A 17855-nucleotide genomic window follows, 5' to 3' on the forward strand; every position below is an offset into this window, starting at 1 on the left:
CATTAGGTCGCTACACATTGACATGTTCTTCAAGCTAAAGTGGTAATTAAATAAAATTACAACCCAAAAAAATATTTAACCTGCCTTTCAAGTATTTAAATGGTAAATAATAATAGTCGTTAAATAGTTTAATTTTTAATGGGGTGTATGACGTTGGCAGCGCTCAACGTGTAAGTATTATGAAATTAAAAAAAAAATGATAAGAGATGCTTGTATGGTAAGGGTTACTATTAGGTACGTTAATTAATTTTTAGTGATGCCACAGATTGGGAATGGAGCGACCGCCATCGAGTTATTTGAATTATAGTTTTGATTATATCAAGATTTATAAGCTCGCGGAGTTTCTTGCGCCCGGTTTTCTCGGGTCTGAGAAATGCATTCCCGAATGGGTGGTGGCTTTTGACTTTCAATGGGTGATGTCATACCATGTTCTGAATAAAAATATTTGGATTAAAAATATAGTACCACATTTATAACAGGCTGTCGAGACAAAATCCCATCTTTGACAAACATTGACAGTAACAGAAAGATTTAGAAACATATGAAAAAAAATAAAGAAAAGAGAAAGTTAAGGGGTGATAGGATAAGAAGTACAGACATTACTTAGTTTCAATCCAAAGATAAGTCATTGTTTAATTAAAATTATTAATGTTATACGTAGGTAAATTAAATTCTTAATATTTCTATATTCTACTTCTCACAATTTTCGTAACCAATCTGTTTACGTCTACATAGTTCATTTAAAAATGTTCTATCTGTTATAAGTAAGGATATTCCTTAATTTTCCAATGTTAAGCTCAACTGAATACATATTTACTATAACTATTACTATTTAATAATACTTACTTATATTTTTATAAAATGGAAGGGATGTAGTGTACTGACATCTAGTCTTAACAGAGTATGTCTTAATTATCATTGTCACTTTTTTTTAATGGAATAGGAGGACATACGAGCGTACGAGTCACCTGTTGTTAAGTGATCACCGCCGCCCACAATCTCTTGCAACACCAGAGGAATCACAGGAGCGTTGCCGGCCTTTAAGGAAGGTGTACGCGCTTTTTTTGAAGGTACCCATGTCGTATCGTGCACTTTGCAGCTTTGTAGTACGTGGAAGAAAGCTCCTTGTAAACCGCACTGTGGAGGACCGCCACACATCCAGATGGTGGGGATGATATCCTAACTTGTGGCGTGTCGTGCGAAGGTGGAATTCGGCGGCAGGAATCAGGTTAAACAGCTCTTCGGAACACTCCCCGTGATAAATGCGGTAGAAGACACATAATGAAGCGACGTCTCTGCGCAAGGCCAAGTGATCCAGCCGTTCACAGAGCACTGGGTCCCCGACAATTCGAGTTGCTCTGCGTTGCACGTGGTCAAATGGATCGAGCTGATACTGGGGTGCACCAGACCAGAGATGACAGCAATACTCCATGTGTGGCCGGACCTGCGCTTTGTAGAGCGCTAGAATATGGGCCGGCTTGAAGTATTGCCGTGCTCTATTGATGACGCCCAGCTTCTTTGAAGCCAATTGGTTGTCGTGACGTCAACAGTGACATTAACCGTGTGACGTTGAGTGCTATATAAGGAATGCACAGTACAGCGGAAGGCCAGTTTTAATCGGCTATTGGTTGCGTGCGGACGTGTCCGGGTGTAGTGCTACATAGTTACGATTAGTTGTTTCACTCGTGTGCAAGTTTTAAATAAAAACATGTATTAACTATCTTCACTATACGGCGGAATTTATACCACGCACATCGTAAATAAAAATATTTTTTTCAAATAAACTGTTGCACAAACAAGTTCTAATGCCCGAGCCTTGATGTTTAATTCAAACGGAACTGGTACACATCGCAGCTCAATACGCGGTGTGGCCACGAGACAAGCGGCTTCCCGTCTTGCGGCCGTCCGCGCGATCGCATCGTTTTATACTATAGTTAGAAGGTCTTAACGATCTTATTTTCATCGGTCAATATATTCCACAGTAATAAGCCCTTTTTTGTAAAAGGTTGTAATCCTTGTTTTGCTCCTTGAAACGAGCATTCATTTCCTGCCTAAACTCTCGTAACTCTTTTATCACTTCACTGTCATGATCAACAACTTGTGCTTCACTCGAGTTGAGGCGACTTCCACGCTCCATATTGATGTTACAACTTGGATTCATTACTATTTCATAATGCGTTTATATTATATCACTATTTTATATATTTACTGAGATAATAAATGATCACAATATCAAACTATCACTTCATAATCATAATATGTAACATAATTTATTCGAAAACGTCCGTCACGCACGACGTTCGTCCGGTAATTATATAATTATTATATTATTGCTCATTATGCAATACCACAATAATTTGTGATGGGCTAAAACTGGATTTTGGCATTAAATGCCAAAAAAAAATAGATATCAATATAATATTTTTATATTACGTTTTGTTAATCTGTAATTCTTTAGTAATTAATGTTAGCTAAAGAAGAAAACGCTGTTTATTTTAAATTATTTTTCATTTTGCTTTTCTAAATGAACGTCATATTTTGATCTACACAAATTTAATGTCCTTCAATATTTAAAAGGTATAAAATAAACATTTTGGATTCAAAATAAAATATAGTTTTATTTACAAAAAATGAGCCTGCAAATTTTCGTATGATTAGGTTATATCGTAAGAAATCTAAATAAGAACTAAGATGTCAATGGATTTAAAAAACTGAAAAACAATTGTGAGTCTAGGGTTATTCGAATCGCATCATATTAAACATGTATAACACATTTTACATCAAATATTTGAAGATGAAGACAAGAAAAACACCGTAACGAAAAACAAGAGAGTTTCATATTATTCATTCGGGATGAGATGAGAGTGTCCATAAATTTACCTCGGCAAGGGAAAACTACGATCTACATTGTATGTTAACAAAGGCATTAAATTTCTGGACCCAAACGATTTTAAATTACCTGACTTATGATTTATGTGATTATACATGAGCATGAGAGTTTTATCACCATAATCTTATTTCATATTCCCTCTATTGACTGATATAATATAATGAAGTTTCATTATCATCGTCATGTCAGCTGAAAATTATATGCTTATGCATTAGTTAGCCGCAATTGCAGAGGAAATGAAGGGGCGTTTCATCGGCCTCGAGGCAAAATCTGCAAGTTCTTTCGTTTTTTATTCCGACCACACAGAGGTGTGAGACAGTGCCCAGTCAGCATTCTGGTGAGTATGCATAGGTTTTTCCTGCTCAATGATAGGGCTTCGTACGCATTTCTGTTATTGAAAGCCTTTATCAGTGCTTTGGAATGGTTTAAACATGTCGAGTTGCTCCAGCGTTTAAATGCCTCTCGTTGACATTGGTTCCTCAGGGTGTGGCGAGCGGCGTTCTTAGGCAGTCCACAAATAGGTTCAGGAACGTATTGGGCTGCCTTAGCTCCAGCTCTTGCAAGCTCATCGGCCATTTCATTGCCTATGATTCCGGCATGCCCCCCAGCGCATGGCGAGATGGGTCCCAACCCATCTGAGAATCACTCTGTTTTTTAGGCCTAATGTGTTTAGTCAGTCAGTGCAGTTTTTGACTAATTTTGACACAATCAAGTATGCGTCTAAAGCCAACAGTGCAGCCTGACTGTCAGAGTGAATGTATATGTTTTGGTTGAAGTAGCCTTTTTGGATATTCATATCCGCGCATTCTAAAATGGCGTTAACCTCAGCTTGAAATATGGAGGCAAATCTCCCCAGGTTTATGCTGGATCTAAACCTGGAGCGTTCTCCATAGACTCCACAGCCAACTTCATTTTCCATTTTGGACCCGTCGGTAAACCATAAGAGACTCCCGCCCTTCCACGAAACTTTGTTGTTCATCCAGTCGTCCCTAGAAGTTAGTTCCTCAATATTGTGTTTGGCGGCAGTTAATTGTGGAGTTATTTGATCGAGTGTCATGCCTAGTATGAAGTCTTACAAAACTGAGTATTCTAGAGTCCTAAGTGTTTGCGACATCCAGTTACATGACCCCCTCTGGGCGATTGCCCTCAGTACGCTCGCCTTCATCGCATAACATGTGAAAAATATGGAATTTTGGTGATTTGATATTGCCCTAATTGCCCACCAATTGCCAATTGGGAGCGTGAAAGATTAAATTTAATGCCTTGTTGAGCTGCAAAGTTGCAGATGGGGTCATTATTATTTTTTAGAAAATAATGGATATCCTTAACTGCAGCTACGTAGTTTCTGTCGTTATCGCAGTATACATTAGGTATAACTCTACAAGCAATGAATTATGTAAGAGTTAAAATGAAGGCATCTTTATCATCATATAGGCAAAACGACCTAAGAAGTTTTATAAAAAAATGTCATTGGTTGCTGCTTTTCAACACGAAGTTGTTTGATATCATGCCATTTTATTTGTTCTCTGTCAACATTAACAGTGAAATTGTTTCCCCATTCTTCTTGAAGGGCTTTTAGATCATAGAAATTTTTATGTGTAAGTTCTTCCACATGGTAAGCTTTTCCAGTCTTTTTAGCTGTTCTTATTAAAGTTGCGTATTGTTGTGGACAGTATATTGGGCCTGATTTAGTATATCTTTTGATTTGTTTTTCGATAACACTATGTACATTATCGCCCTCATTCTGCGAATGCCCACGAATCAAAAATTTATGAGTAATTGAGTTTACTCTCATAGTTGCAACAGCAAATGCGTAGGCAGACAGCAGATATTTATTTTTTTGCTGACCACAGCAGTTGTCACTATAAAATATAATGTCCAGTTCGGTACCTGATGTATTTTTCTCAACCAGCATTTGTATAGATTGCAATACGCAGGATCCGATTTCCACAGCACCACGTTTGCCTTGGATTTCGACCCAAAAGTAGCATATTACATCCTTTGCATACAAGTCACTAATCGTGAAATTCAGGCAATTAATCCTTGATTTATAAAAAAACAAGGATACTTGCCCTTTAGGCAATTGCATCACGGCTTGGAGATCTTAAACTGCAACAACTACGTCTTTCTTTTTCTTGTCAGCTTCCTTTTCTGATCTAGACAGCACTTTCTCTTTTAAATGTTGGTCATAAGCCTCACTCAGTTTTTGTTTTTCTTCTCCGTTAGCATTTTTGAATGTTTCGCAAAGATCACATGCATCTTTTTTCGGGATGTGAAAGGAAATATTAAACTGTGTATTAAAAATACGGTTAAAAGTTGATAACGAAGCAAATGGTAATCGTTCATCTTCGCGTAGATCTTTATAATCTCGGTATAGATCTGCAAGTGACTTTTCGCTTGGAATGAATTCTCTCGTTGTTTGTGCTCGAAGGTAATGAGATTCTATTCTGGGGATAGACTTAATGAAAGCGACGACGCTTTCTTTTATATCATCATCTATGGTGGAGTGCTTGCCGTGCTTACCCCTCTGGTCATCTTCTATGAAACCGCCTTCTTGTCGTTTTGCAAGAGCTGTCCTAATGTACTGGTCACTTATGTTTAGGGTACCTTTGAAAAAAGTCTTGCAGACTCTAATACGAATATCATCAACTTCAAAGTAAAATGCAGAATTGAGTGACCTTAAATTTTGGGTACTGCTGTATCTGTATTTAGGCTTAATCTCTTGTGTGTGCCTTACAATGAACTCTCTTTGTCTTTGGAGGTCGCCTAGTCCCCAAAATTTGTCAAACAAAGATTTGCGTAATATTTCACTTATTTTAGATTTGCATTTCAATTTGCACTTATCTTGGCATGGAGGCTTGACTGTTCTTTCCGGGACGCTCTTATTAGTTGAACTTACGTAAGCCTTCCCGGTGTTTCGACGAGTTTTCTTAACATTTGTTGCCCAACCGGCAGGGTTTCTTGTCCTTTTTCTACCCTTTTGAAAGCTTTCAGGATCAGGAGGCTGGTTTGTAACCGGTTGAGAGGTGGAAACTTCAGCAGGTGGATTCTTGCTCAAGAGATTGGCAGGATTTGGCATGGTAGATGGCACAGAGTTACTATCTATTTCTGTATTACTGCTGCTTGAAGAGCTGCTGGAACTACTGGATGATGAGCTGGAGGAACGAGACCTATTTATTGTCATTTTTCTACCCCTTTGAAGGCTTTCAGGATCAGCAGACTGGTCTACGATCGGTTGAGAGGTGGAAGCTTCAGCTAATGGATTCGCGTTTAAAATATTTGCAGAATTTGGCGTGGCAGATGACTCAGAGTTGCAGAGTTGCTTTGGTAATGAAAAGCGGCTGGAACTACTAGAACTGGAAGAGGAGGTAGTGCTGGGTGACCGAGACCTCTTTCTTGGAGCGACGAAAGATAGCCTGTGAGTCTTCTCTTTGAGAGGTGGGTTGAAGAGCGGATCCGCCTCCGAATCATCAAAATCGCTACCCTCGCTGTTAACCGGTGAAATATAGTACGATGTTTTCACCTGGGTGCTAGTTGATGGAGATGCTAACGTTGCTGGGTTCTTTTGTAACTCCATGGAACCATTTTCCGATATTTGTTCTATAACCTTGGTGCTCGTCGAATGTGTTGTTGAGTTCACTGGTAGCTCCATCTCCGCATTACTGCTTTCAAGGTCATTAGTAGTAGCTTCTATCGCCTTCTGTAGAAGTAAAAGGCCACGGCCCTTCATAATCTGTAACAAAAAATACAAGGTCAATAAAATTCACGAATACTATATTAACTCAGAAATGTTTATAGATCACAGTATTTTATTTAAGAATTCAATTTTGTTTAGTTATATTTAAAAATACAAACGCAACTCTAAATATGCCTATATAATATATATAATAATATATACAATATATAATATATATATACAAACAATAGCATTTGTTGTTTTAGAATAAGACTCAATTTAAATTTAACCAGCAATAACAGACTAACTCAAATACTGTAAAATAAATTCACAAACACTAAACTATTTCTAAATAGTAAAATAAAAATTACTTACTTTGGAAACAATACCAGGTTAAGTAGAAATAATTTGAAGAACTCCCAAGAAAGAAGACCTGTTCAATCACGAATATCAACAGAACTCAAAATAATTTACGCTTGATTACTGCGGATAGCCACAAATAGAAAACTTAGTCGAAATAATTTAGTATTTGGGCGTATTGACAGGATCTTTCCCGACAGCTGACATGTTGTAACTGGTGATGCGTTACTGTTGTTGGTGGGGGGGGGTATACGTGGTGCCACTCGGAAAGACTGACTTACAGCGCCATCTACATTTTATTTATGGAGATTTGTGCACAGGTGTCTTTGAAGTTAGTGTAATTTTTGACGCAGATTCCGATAGGCGCGAAAACTTGATTTTGGATTATTTCGATTTGTGCCACCCTTTATCTAGGTGTGCGATTTGTAGGCTGAAGAGTCGAGTTTAACTCATTTTATACCTTTTCGGTGATAAAAGTGTTCTTATCCTCGGAAGCTCGAGTGGTCAAAACTTAATTGGTGTGAGAGTTATTTAGCTGAACCTGTGCAGTGCACAGAAGGACCTCAGACCTCATATTAGTTGTGGTAGTAGCTAAGAACCCGGCAGCTAACAACTTTTAACCTTATGATGCATTTTAAACTTGAATAAAATGCATAGATATGACATGCGCACCATTACCCACTAAACATTCAACAAGGGGCCTAGCTTTCTGCTAGGTAAGAACAAGCATTATGTTTAGTAATTAGCGCGAATGACTTAGTCTGCGATTTAGGCTGCGTTGAAGGGGGTGCCATTTTAGGTTTACTTCTTGCTTTTGTCTGTTACAAGTCTCTTAAACATAAGTGCAAATTTTTCAAAAACTCCAAAAAAGGCTCCTAAGTAGGTATTTCTGGTATCGCATTCTTGCTTCCTACCATTTATGGTACGTAATGCTGTCCAATTTCGCTGTCACCATATGATTGACAAGAACATCCCACTGCTCGACAGGCAACCCAAAACTGCGGAGAGCCCACAAGTTTTTATTTACATGATCAACTATGATAAAACGAAGTGACTTGTCAGTCTCTCGCACAGTCTCGTTGATAAACAGCGCTTTCAAGTGATTATATTTTATTAATTGCCTTTTGTCATTATAACACAAATACAGGAGTTGCCAAGCCTAATAGTAGTTAGCATCAGTGACTTCTAATTTGCTAAGAACGCGAACAGCTTCACCTTCCAAATATAAAAGGAGGTAATAATAAATCTACAGCTTAAATAAATTAAAATATTGATTTAATTTCTATTTGCATTTTTGTTGGCAAACTTTTTCAAATTATACCTGATATATTAGTTGGTTAAAAATATCAATTCTATTAGCCACATATTTGGAGTCAACTTTGAGGGCAGTTATTATGGAAAATTGAAAAGTGTAAAATTATGGTCTAAAAACCCTATAAAAATATTGAAAAATATCCTACTCTCCCAGGGAAATGGGGTTGTGGTGTTCTTTTAAAGGAACAGTAGTAAAATAAGTTACTGTTGTTATTATATGAGTATTGTTATGGATGATTCATTAAAAGAATAAGAATAAGAACTTTTATTAAGTACTTGCATAATACAACATATTTTTAAAAATAAAAACACATTAAATTTCTTAATCAATCAAATCAAATCGAAATAACTTTATTCACGCAGGACACGGAAATGACACTTATGAATGTCAAAAAAAAATCTTATTGAATCTACCGCTATTTCGTAAACGGTTGAGCTAATCAGAAGAAGTAGCAAGAAACTCATTGCCACTCTTTTTAATTCAGATTTACAATTTCATTGTATTACATATCATTTAAATTACAATATAATATGTAAAATGATGCAACAAACATACTCAATCGTTAAATAGTCAATGCCTTACACTATACACGAGTAAGTCAATTAATACAAAAGTTATTGAGTGCAGTAGCTGCATCAGCCACACACACCATAAAAAAATAAAGGTATTCTGTGAGCATTTTATAAACGATTATAAATAACATATATATATAATAACTTTTAAGAATCTGAAACCGAGTCTCCGGCAACAGGATCATCCTGCCACCACAAGCAGCGCCCGTACACGAGCATGACGCATGAGCCAGCCTACGCCTCCCTCAACTATATTTTAGGGAAAGGGACGACCCGTCCCATGTCGCTGCCACAAGTAGTGACATTTAAGCGAGCATGACAAAACCTGTTACGAGAACTCAAGCAAACAACAATAAAATAATCCTAATCATGCAATACCCACAAAATACCTCTACTTTCAATTTGACAATTCTGCGTAAACTTGTAATTAATATTTTATTGTAAAATTATATTTTTACTACCAGTAATCAAAAGCTGAATCCTTTAGGGTTATCAAATCAGAATCAATTTATTCATGCAGGTCAAGGAAATGACTTTTCTTTTTATTCCACCCCTTTGAGGGTTGAGCTTTACTAAGAAGTGGCAAGAAACTCATTGTGACAATCACTCACTCACTCACAAATCATTTCAATTACAATATATGTAAAGCGATGCAGCAATAATACTCAAACTACAAATACTCAGAAAAAAATAATAATACGTAAAAACAAGAGTTACACAGTCACGGCCGACTACTACTGTATCAACAATAATAGTAGGCCATGGTACAGTAGATGCATCAATCCACACACACCGTAAATAAATAAAGGTATTTAGCGACCATTTTATTAGCAATTATAAAAAATATAATTTTAAAACATGAAGCAGAGTTTCCGGCTACATGATCATCCTGCCACCGCAAGTAGCGCCCGTTCACGAGCATGACGCATGGGTCAGCCATCGCCTCCCTCGACCATATTTTTGGGAAGGGAACGACCCGTCCCATGTCGCCGCCACATGCAATGACATTTAAGCGAGACTGATGAAAACTGTCACAAGAACTCAACCAAATAAGAAAACAAGAATGTTCATCTAAAATATATTCAACAACACTCACTAAACACCTCTACCTACAATTTGATCATTTTGCTTTTTGTACAAATAATTCATCATTATAAATACTATTATACTTAAGTAGTTATAATTAAAGCTCAAATCTTTTAGAGCAATTCATACCCAAGCTTTCTTATCATCTAAATAATCCTTTAAATTGTAATACGATTTTTCCATAATTTTATGTTTAGGTTATATTTAGGCTTTGAACTTGTTGAGGGACATTTCCATTATGTTCCCAGGAAGCTTATTATAAAATCTAACGCAATTACCGATAAATGACTTGTCGAGTTTACTAAGCCTAGAAGTGGGCATTAACAGTTTATTTTTGTTTCTAGTCTTAATATTACGTTTTTCATATACCTTTTGAAATTTATTGACAATTTTATGAACTTAAACTAAATTTTCATATATATATTGGTTATACACAGCCACAATTTTAAAATCTTTAAAGGAGATATTTTTTTGGGCCCACTGGATATGGTGATGTTTATTAATCGTATTATGCCAGTAAAATTATAATTAATTTATTATTGTCAACAGGCCATATTTTGTTGTAAAATCTAACCGGGGTCATGAAATTATAATAAAAAGGCAAACGCTTGATACATTTCCTGTATACAGTTATGGTCACCATGGCAATAAAATATTTGTGACATAAAAAAATATTACTGCAAAAATATTATTGCAAAATGTGGTGGTAACAGTGATTATCGGCTTTTGAAAAGTAACAAATATTTATTGGATCCATGAACCTCATTTCAATTATTATTTTAGAGATTAAACTAATTTAGCATTAACTACATAGTTTAATATTACCGTGCAATGGAATAAAGTAACAGACAAAGTCCTATATCTGTGAACTGTACATCTGTCATTTTGATTTTTATTCGTATTTTTCGTTTCTTTCGAGTTGCGTGAAAGTTTATTTTGCATTATTATATTAATTTAGTTTATTTCATAGATTTTAATATCGCATTTACAGTATATTATACTCCAGAGAGTCGTTGTGTAAATTGTGAAGTACGTTCATCGTAATGTGCGAAATCATTAATTAGTGTCTGAGATACCTGGAGACTTGAACTGGGCTTCCGGCGAATACAAAATTTTGTTCAAAATATTAAATAAGTACCTTCTTCGGGGTAGGATTTAATCAAAGCACACAAGTAGAAAAACTTATCTGGTTGACCCTGATCTTGCCGGTTACTGTTGCAATGTTTTAGTGGGTAGACATTCTGTTGGTTGCTGTGAACATGAAATGTCTGTTGGGTGGTATTTAGGGCAGGGCATCAAGATGCGACTGAGCCACCTGCATCGTTTCTGGATGAGATTCTGATTAAAAAAGATGATTTTAAAAATGATGATGACTAATAAATATTTATACTATATAAACAATGTGTTATTTCTTCCTATGATAAACAGTGTACAAAACCTTATCTCAATAGTATTTACTTATTTTATTAAGACACGAATTTGCAATTACAATTATAGTTGTAAAGTATTTTTGGCAAGGTTTCTGGTATAGTGGTTATGGTGATTGCCCTGATTGCTAAACTGAAGTATTGGGGTGTCGGTGTGCACTCGCCTGGGACTATTAATATACTAATGTGATGAACATTTTTGTTCTGTGCATCATTGTAAACCATCTTTTATCAGCTGTATCCTTACACTTCCTACAGGCTCTGTGTATGTTGATATCAGATAAGTACTACTTACACTCCTATTTTTCTTTTTTATACATTATGGCCGTTTCTGTTTTATGTCAAGGTGTTATTATATATTTTGACATAAAACAGAAACGCCAGAAAAAAAATAGCGACGAAAGGTAGCCTGTGAGTCTTCTCTTTGAGAGGTGGGTTGAAGAGCGGATCCGCATCCGAATCATCAAAATCGCTACCCTCGCTGTTAACCGGTGAAATATAGTACAGTGGTTTCACCTGGGTGCTAGTTGATGGTGATGCTAACGTTGCTGGGTTCTTTTGTAACTCCATGGAACCATTTTCCGATATTTGTTCTATAACCTTGGTGCTCGTCGAAGGTGTTGTTGAGTTCACTGGTAGCTGCATCTCCGCATTTAAAATATATATATTACGTAATAGCTTATTACTAACATTTATATATGATTTATAGGTTATTTTGACGTTCACATTTTGTCGTATATCTCAGTATTCCGGTTAGACCATTTCTAACTAAATATACCATTGTAATCTAGAGATTATAAGGAATAAATCAATATATGTTTCATTACTATACATCATATTTAGTGGTGGGCCTATTCATCAAAACCGTAGGTTGTCGAAGGTCCTCGTAGAGTTCTCAAAGATTCTCGTAGAGGATTGAGTGTTCTCGTAGATTTCTCAAAGATGTTCTAAGAGAATTGGGAGGTTCTCGGATATTCTCGTAGAGGATTGGTAGTTTTCCGCAGAGTTCTCGGAGATTCTCGTAGAGGATTCGGAGGTTCTCGTAGAGGTTTCGGAGGTTCTCGCAGAGTCCTCGCAGATTCTCGTAGGTTGACCTGCAAGGATAGAAAGTTTTTCTGAGTAGTGCATCTGATATCAACTTGAGTTGCTTTGTTGTAGTTACATAAACACAAATGCTATAATTATAACTGAGGGTTCTCAGTGGTTCTCGTAGAGTTCTTGGAGATTCTCATAGTTTCTCGTAGAGTTCTCGTTGAACTGCGAAAATAAAAAGTTTTAGTAGGCTTCTCGGAGGTTCTCGAAGAGTCCTCGGAGGGTCTCGTAGTGTTCTCGGGGGGTCTCGTAGAGTTCTCGTTGAACTGCAAAAATATATTTATGAACTAATTTTAACTAAAATTAGTTAAACTAAATTATTCTCGTTTTTATACTAGGTGTGTTGTAGTATTTGCACCGATATATCAAATGAATCTTATTGTTATTACGAGATTCTTTATGCATTTAAGTTGAACTGCGGGTATGTCTGTGAGAATTATCAGGCATTTTATAGCTTTTTAATAAATCAACCACAGCCACGCACCATCGAAAAGTCTAGTGATCGAACTTGTCACGATTATTGTATATGTTTGCCATACGTTATGTAAGGTTATATGATATATCCAACGCATGGCATATCAATGAGAAATACCACTTCTTGTCTCAAACATATTATGTTCAGATAGAGGCCAATATGATCTAAGCAATCAACATCGCCCATATTTTATTTCTGGGAAAATCTTTTGATTTTGTGTGTTGGATCTACTTTACTCACATTAAGGACAGCTGTAACAATATTTTTTATCATGCCATTTACATACAATAATCTCACCAGTTCTCGTCGATCTAAAATTAAACGTACCACTTTTTGTCTTCTTCATACCTTTGTACGAAGTTAGTGGACAATTTTGCACAAAATGCGATGAACTTTGAATTAAGTGATCTTACAAGAGGACTTACCTTGGCAATTTTAACACATATCTGATGGTTAGTGTTATCACAGCAATGCAGATTTTACATAATAAAAGTAAATCCGTCCATATACTGCCTGATAAACAATTTTAAAATTGGAGTCAGAAGCTGTCTTCGCAATACATGAAAAGTCTAGGGACTACAATATAACGACTCTAAAGTGGGACACTGAACAAAAACACATGATTTCATCAAACCTATATGGTTTATGTACCTACATCAAAAACATATAAAAACCTCATCATCAAAAAACAAATTGAATTAATAAAAAGAGGTATTTTTGTAAGGAACATGATGATGACACAGTTTTATCATTCCAACCAAATTGTTCAGGGTGTATATCTCTTTGGACCCACAAGTAATTCTTGGCTTTTGCAGCGGAAATCTAGTTGTAGTAATGGTGGTGGAGAAGCAGACACGGGTAGCTGTGACCCAGGTAAATTCGACAATGTGACATGAATTTCCTCGCCAGAATCTTCATCGGTTACCTCAGTATTACAGTTTTCAGGCGGAAAAATTTCTCAGAAGGTATCAACAATTCTTTCCAATTCATCGAGAATTACATAAAAACTTAATGGTCGTGAGCGTGTTGTGAAGGAATAATACAAAATATTTTATGCAATATTCAATAGTAACTGATAATACTTTTTTATTTAAATTGAACACTATTTTAAAGTGATAAAAAACATATCAAAAATAAAGATTTTTAATACCAAAGCTTGTTTTTGAATATACTAAAATCACAATTTATTGGAATTTAATTTTAAAAAAATCAATAATAATATTTAACTGCCCTTTTACGATTCATCTTAATTATTTTTCATAAAACCTTTCAATAACACACTCAATAAGCACTTTTTGAATACACTGAAATCACATTCAATGCAGCGCTAGACACCTAATCAGCAGATCAGTAACCTTCCATCTACGTACGATATTTTTTCGAGAGGTGTTTCGTAAAAAGGTATCTAGTAACAAGTGGGTTCAGCCGGTGTTTGGTGTTATCGACGTAAAAAGTTATTTGGGGAAAAAAGGTAGTATTATAATACGCTTTGAAGTCTGATAGTTTTAAGCGTTTTATCAATGACGTTCTATACATATGGACATATCGTTCGCAGTCTGACAGTGGAACGGCAAAAGTGTAAGCACACTTTTCTATTTAGTCGTGTGTCAATCAACAAGCCTAAGTGTGCTATAAAAAGTACTTAAATAATACATTAACGACTCTTTTAACCGACTTCAAGAAAGGTGGAGGTTCTCAATTCGTCGGTATGTTTTTTTATGTTTGTTACTTTCGACTGGGTGAACCAATTTTAATTATTATTTTTTTATTTGAAGCTGGTGCTTCCATGTTCTGTTACTAGAATTAGATCTATTAATTAGATTGTATAAAAATACACAATATTTTTTTTTCTTTTTGTGTTTTGTGTTTCTGAAGTCGGTTGTTTATTTGTCAAATGTTTTTTAAAGGCCTAGTGAACAATGGTCATCAATATTGTATTTTGTGTAATGTGAGCGGCTTACAAGAACGTGAACGCTTATATACTAGTGCTATTTACACGTTATCACGAAGAAGTATCGTTTCCTAGCGGTAATTGATACTTATTTACACCGTAAATATGCAAAAGCTAATATTTTTCAGCTTTCCCGTACACGAGATAATGAAAGAAAATTGGCGCCAGTTGGTAGCAAGAGAGAGATGTGAATAAATTTATAAACAAAATAAGCATATTTATATCACCATCACCATTAACGGATTTAAGTTTGTTGGATTTAACTACATTTAAAATTTGATAAAAGCTGTCATACAAAGATTACAAACACACAAATGTTGATGTCCGCTTACGCTACATATACCAAAAAGATACCCTGAAAAAGATACCTAAGTCTAAACGACAAATTTAATTTAATTCAAGGAACTTACTATTTAAATAACCAGTTTAACTAATTATTTTATGTAAATAAAAATATTAAATTTGAGTATTAATTTCTCTCATTAAACCTTACCTTAACTTATTAAATCCGAGTCCCTTTAGAACGCAAAGAAGTAACAAATATAAACTCAAGCAAATAAATAAACATACAAACTTTCCCCTTTATAATATGATTGTTATTTTTGATTAAAAACGTAAAAAACCTCCGACGAACGTAAAACTTATAGCAACCCACGTTTTAAAAAAATACTTAACTGCTACACCACTGATGTCAATTTCCAAATCGGGTTCTAAATTCAAAATACACAGCTGAAACTGAAATAGTGTTTACATTGCTGCCTATTGACCAATTATATTTTAAACAACTGGAGTAACCGCAGTCGAAGGTTATTATGGCGTCATTTGTGGCATGTGCCATATTTCGGCTTTGACTTTGTATGAGGTGCATTATCTATATGTATAGAACGTCGTTGCGTTTTATAATAGAACTTTTGTATGCCATTGGATCTTTTCTGTAACTAGTATTAAAGCAATCATAAACTTACGAGATAAGTAGCCCCAAATTATTTGAAATCAACCGTTTTGTTGAAGTTGGAGTAGTGTTGTACCTCGGTCACTTTCAATCAATTGTACCTTGGGCAGTGACCATGGTACAATTACAAGTTGTTGCAGTAGTACTACAAGGTACATTTAGATGTTATAATTTGGCAAGGAGAATATTTTTTTTAATTATTTCAAATTCGCGTTATATAATATTCCTTATAAAAAATATAAAAGCTTTGTCTTATTAGAAAAGAAAAACTATGAATATCATTTTTTTATGAGTTATTTTTTGTTACATATTTTTTTTAAACAAATAAAACAGTTTACTTAAGAATAATAATATTTTCCATAAATTACCCTCAATTCCTAGATATACCATGGATATCCTATGTACCTTCCAATAGGAAGGTACATAGGATATGTTGTACATTGGCTATAAATCCTTTTTTTCGTTTTAATTATTAAAACACATGTAAGTATGAAATTGGTATATGTTAGTATGAAATACATTGATGATATTTTGATGGTGTATACTCAAATAATTGACCTTTCAAAATATGCAAACATAGTTTGAGTACAGTTCGCCAAATACAAAAATTTGATATGTAAAAAACTGTCATAGGTTATAACAGGTTCCCCTACTATTCACCATTTTATAGTTCCATTAATAGAGCTTACCCTGAATTTCTAGCCTCTAGGATAATCTAACCGGCATCCTGGGCAAAGGAGCCTCCTACTGGTAAAGTGATAGTCTAGAAGATATTCTATTATTACCTTCTTCGAGAAAGCTAAGTGAAAAATCCCCTTTTTAAATATGAATTATATTGATATCATTGATATCTGTTACTGACTTCTTAAAAAAGATATTATAGCCATTAAAAAAATGTTGACTTTAATACAACCAGATTAATTATATAAAAATAATGTCGAGGAATAGGTATTAGTACGCTCAATTTCTTTACACAAAATTTAACCTCGTTTTGCTTATCTGTTACTAAAATACTTTTAAATTTGGTGGAAATTAAAACCAACTTAAATGTTCAACAGAATAGTGACTATTTAAATTTTAATTAAAATGATAAATCTATTTCGTAATTAAGAAGTTTTCTAATTGCTATTTTCGTCAATGAAAGTGATGAAAATATATTTTATTCTATTATTATAAAATTAATAACATTTTGAACATGATATTTCTACACAATATTATATAGGGATAGTCTCACTGTATTAGAGTCTTTATAACTACTTTTTTTTTCATCCCTCGAATTCTATGTTATTCCTAAGTTTTACTATTTTTGTTTTACTTCCATTAAAATAAGTTCTCATTTAAAAAAATATACTCCTTCTTCTGTTCTGTACTGACTTGTTTTACAATAAGTTGGAAAAAGAAGCGCTACAGCGCCTCTTTATTACTTACTATTACTCTTACAGATGACCGTGGAATTGGCAAACACTCAAGATTTCGAGACCTAAATTCGGATACTAGGCAAGACATTGAAAATGAAAAAAAGAACATTTACATAAACTTATAACAGCAGTCAGAAAATATTACAAAAATAAGTGCGCAAAAAGCTTCAAATAATAATTCCTTATTATGATAATTCCTTACCATTAAAACAGTTTTTACATGTGTTTTGAAAGTTTTATCTGGCTGTTACGATCGTGGGGAGCTTATAATAGAATCAAACAGAATTTCCAACAAATGACTTATTTGACTTACTATTTCTAAAACTGGGTATGGCAATTTTATGTATAAGTCTAGTGTTAAACTTATGCAGTTCCCACTTTTTAACATATTTAGTAACGAGTCTCGATACCCAAGACCGTATATAGTGCCAACTGTTTTTTTTTGTAAAATGAAGACGATATCAATATCAGTAACCCAAAGCAGATTTCTATAAGACATTATCGAGATCGATAAAAGCGACTCACTCAATTGTATGAATCGTGCAGTCACTGATAGATTGACAGATGACGGCTATAATTTTGTAAAAAAAGGGGAATCCACTACGTTTAAAGCAACTGTTCGCTTTCAAAATCAGCCGAAT

This window comes from Leptidea sinapis, chromosome 14 (genome assembly GCF_905404315.1).
Source record: "Leptidea sinapis chromosome 14, ilLepSina1.1, whole genome shotgun sequence".
Classification (NCBI taxonomy): Eukaryota; Metazoa; Arthropoda; class Insecta; order Lepidoptera; family Pieridae; genus Leptidea; species Leptidea sinapis.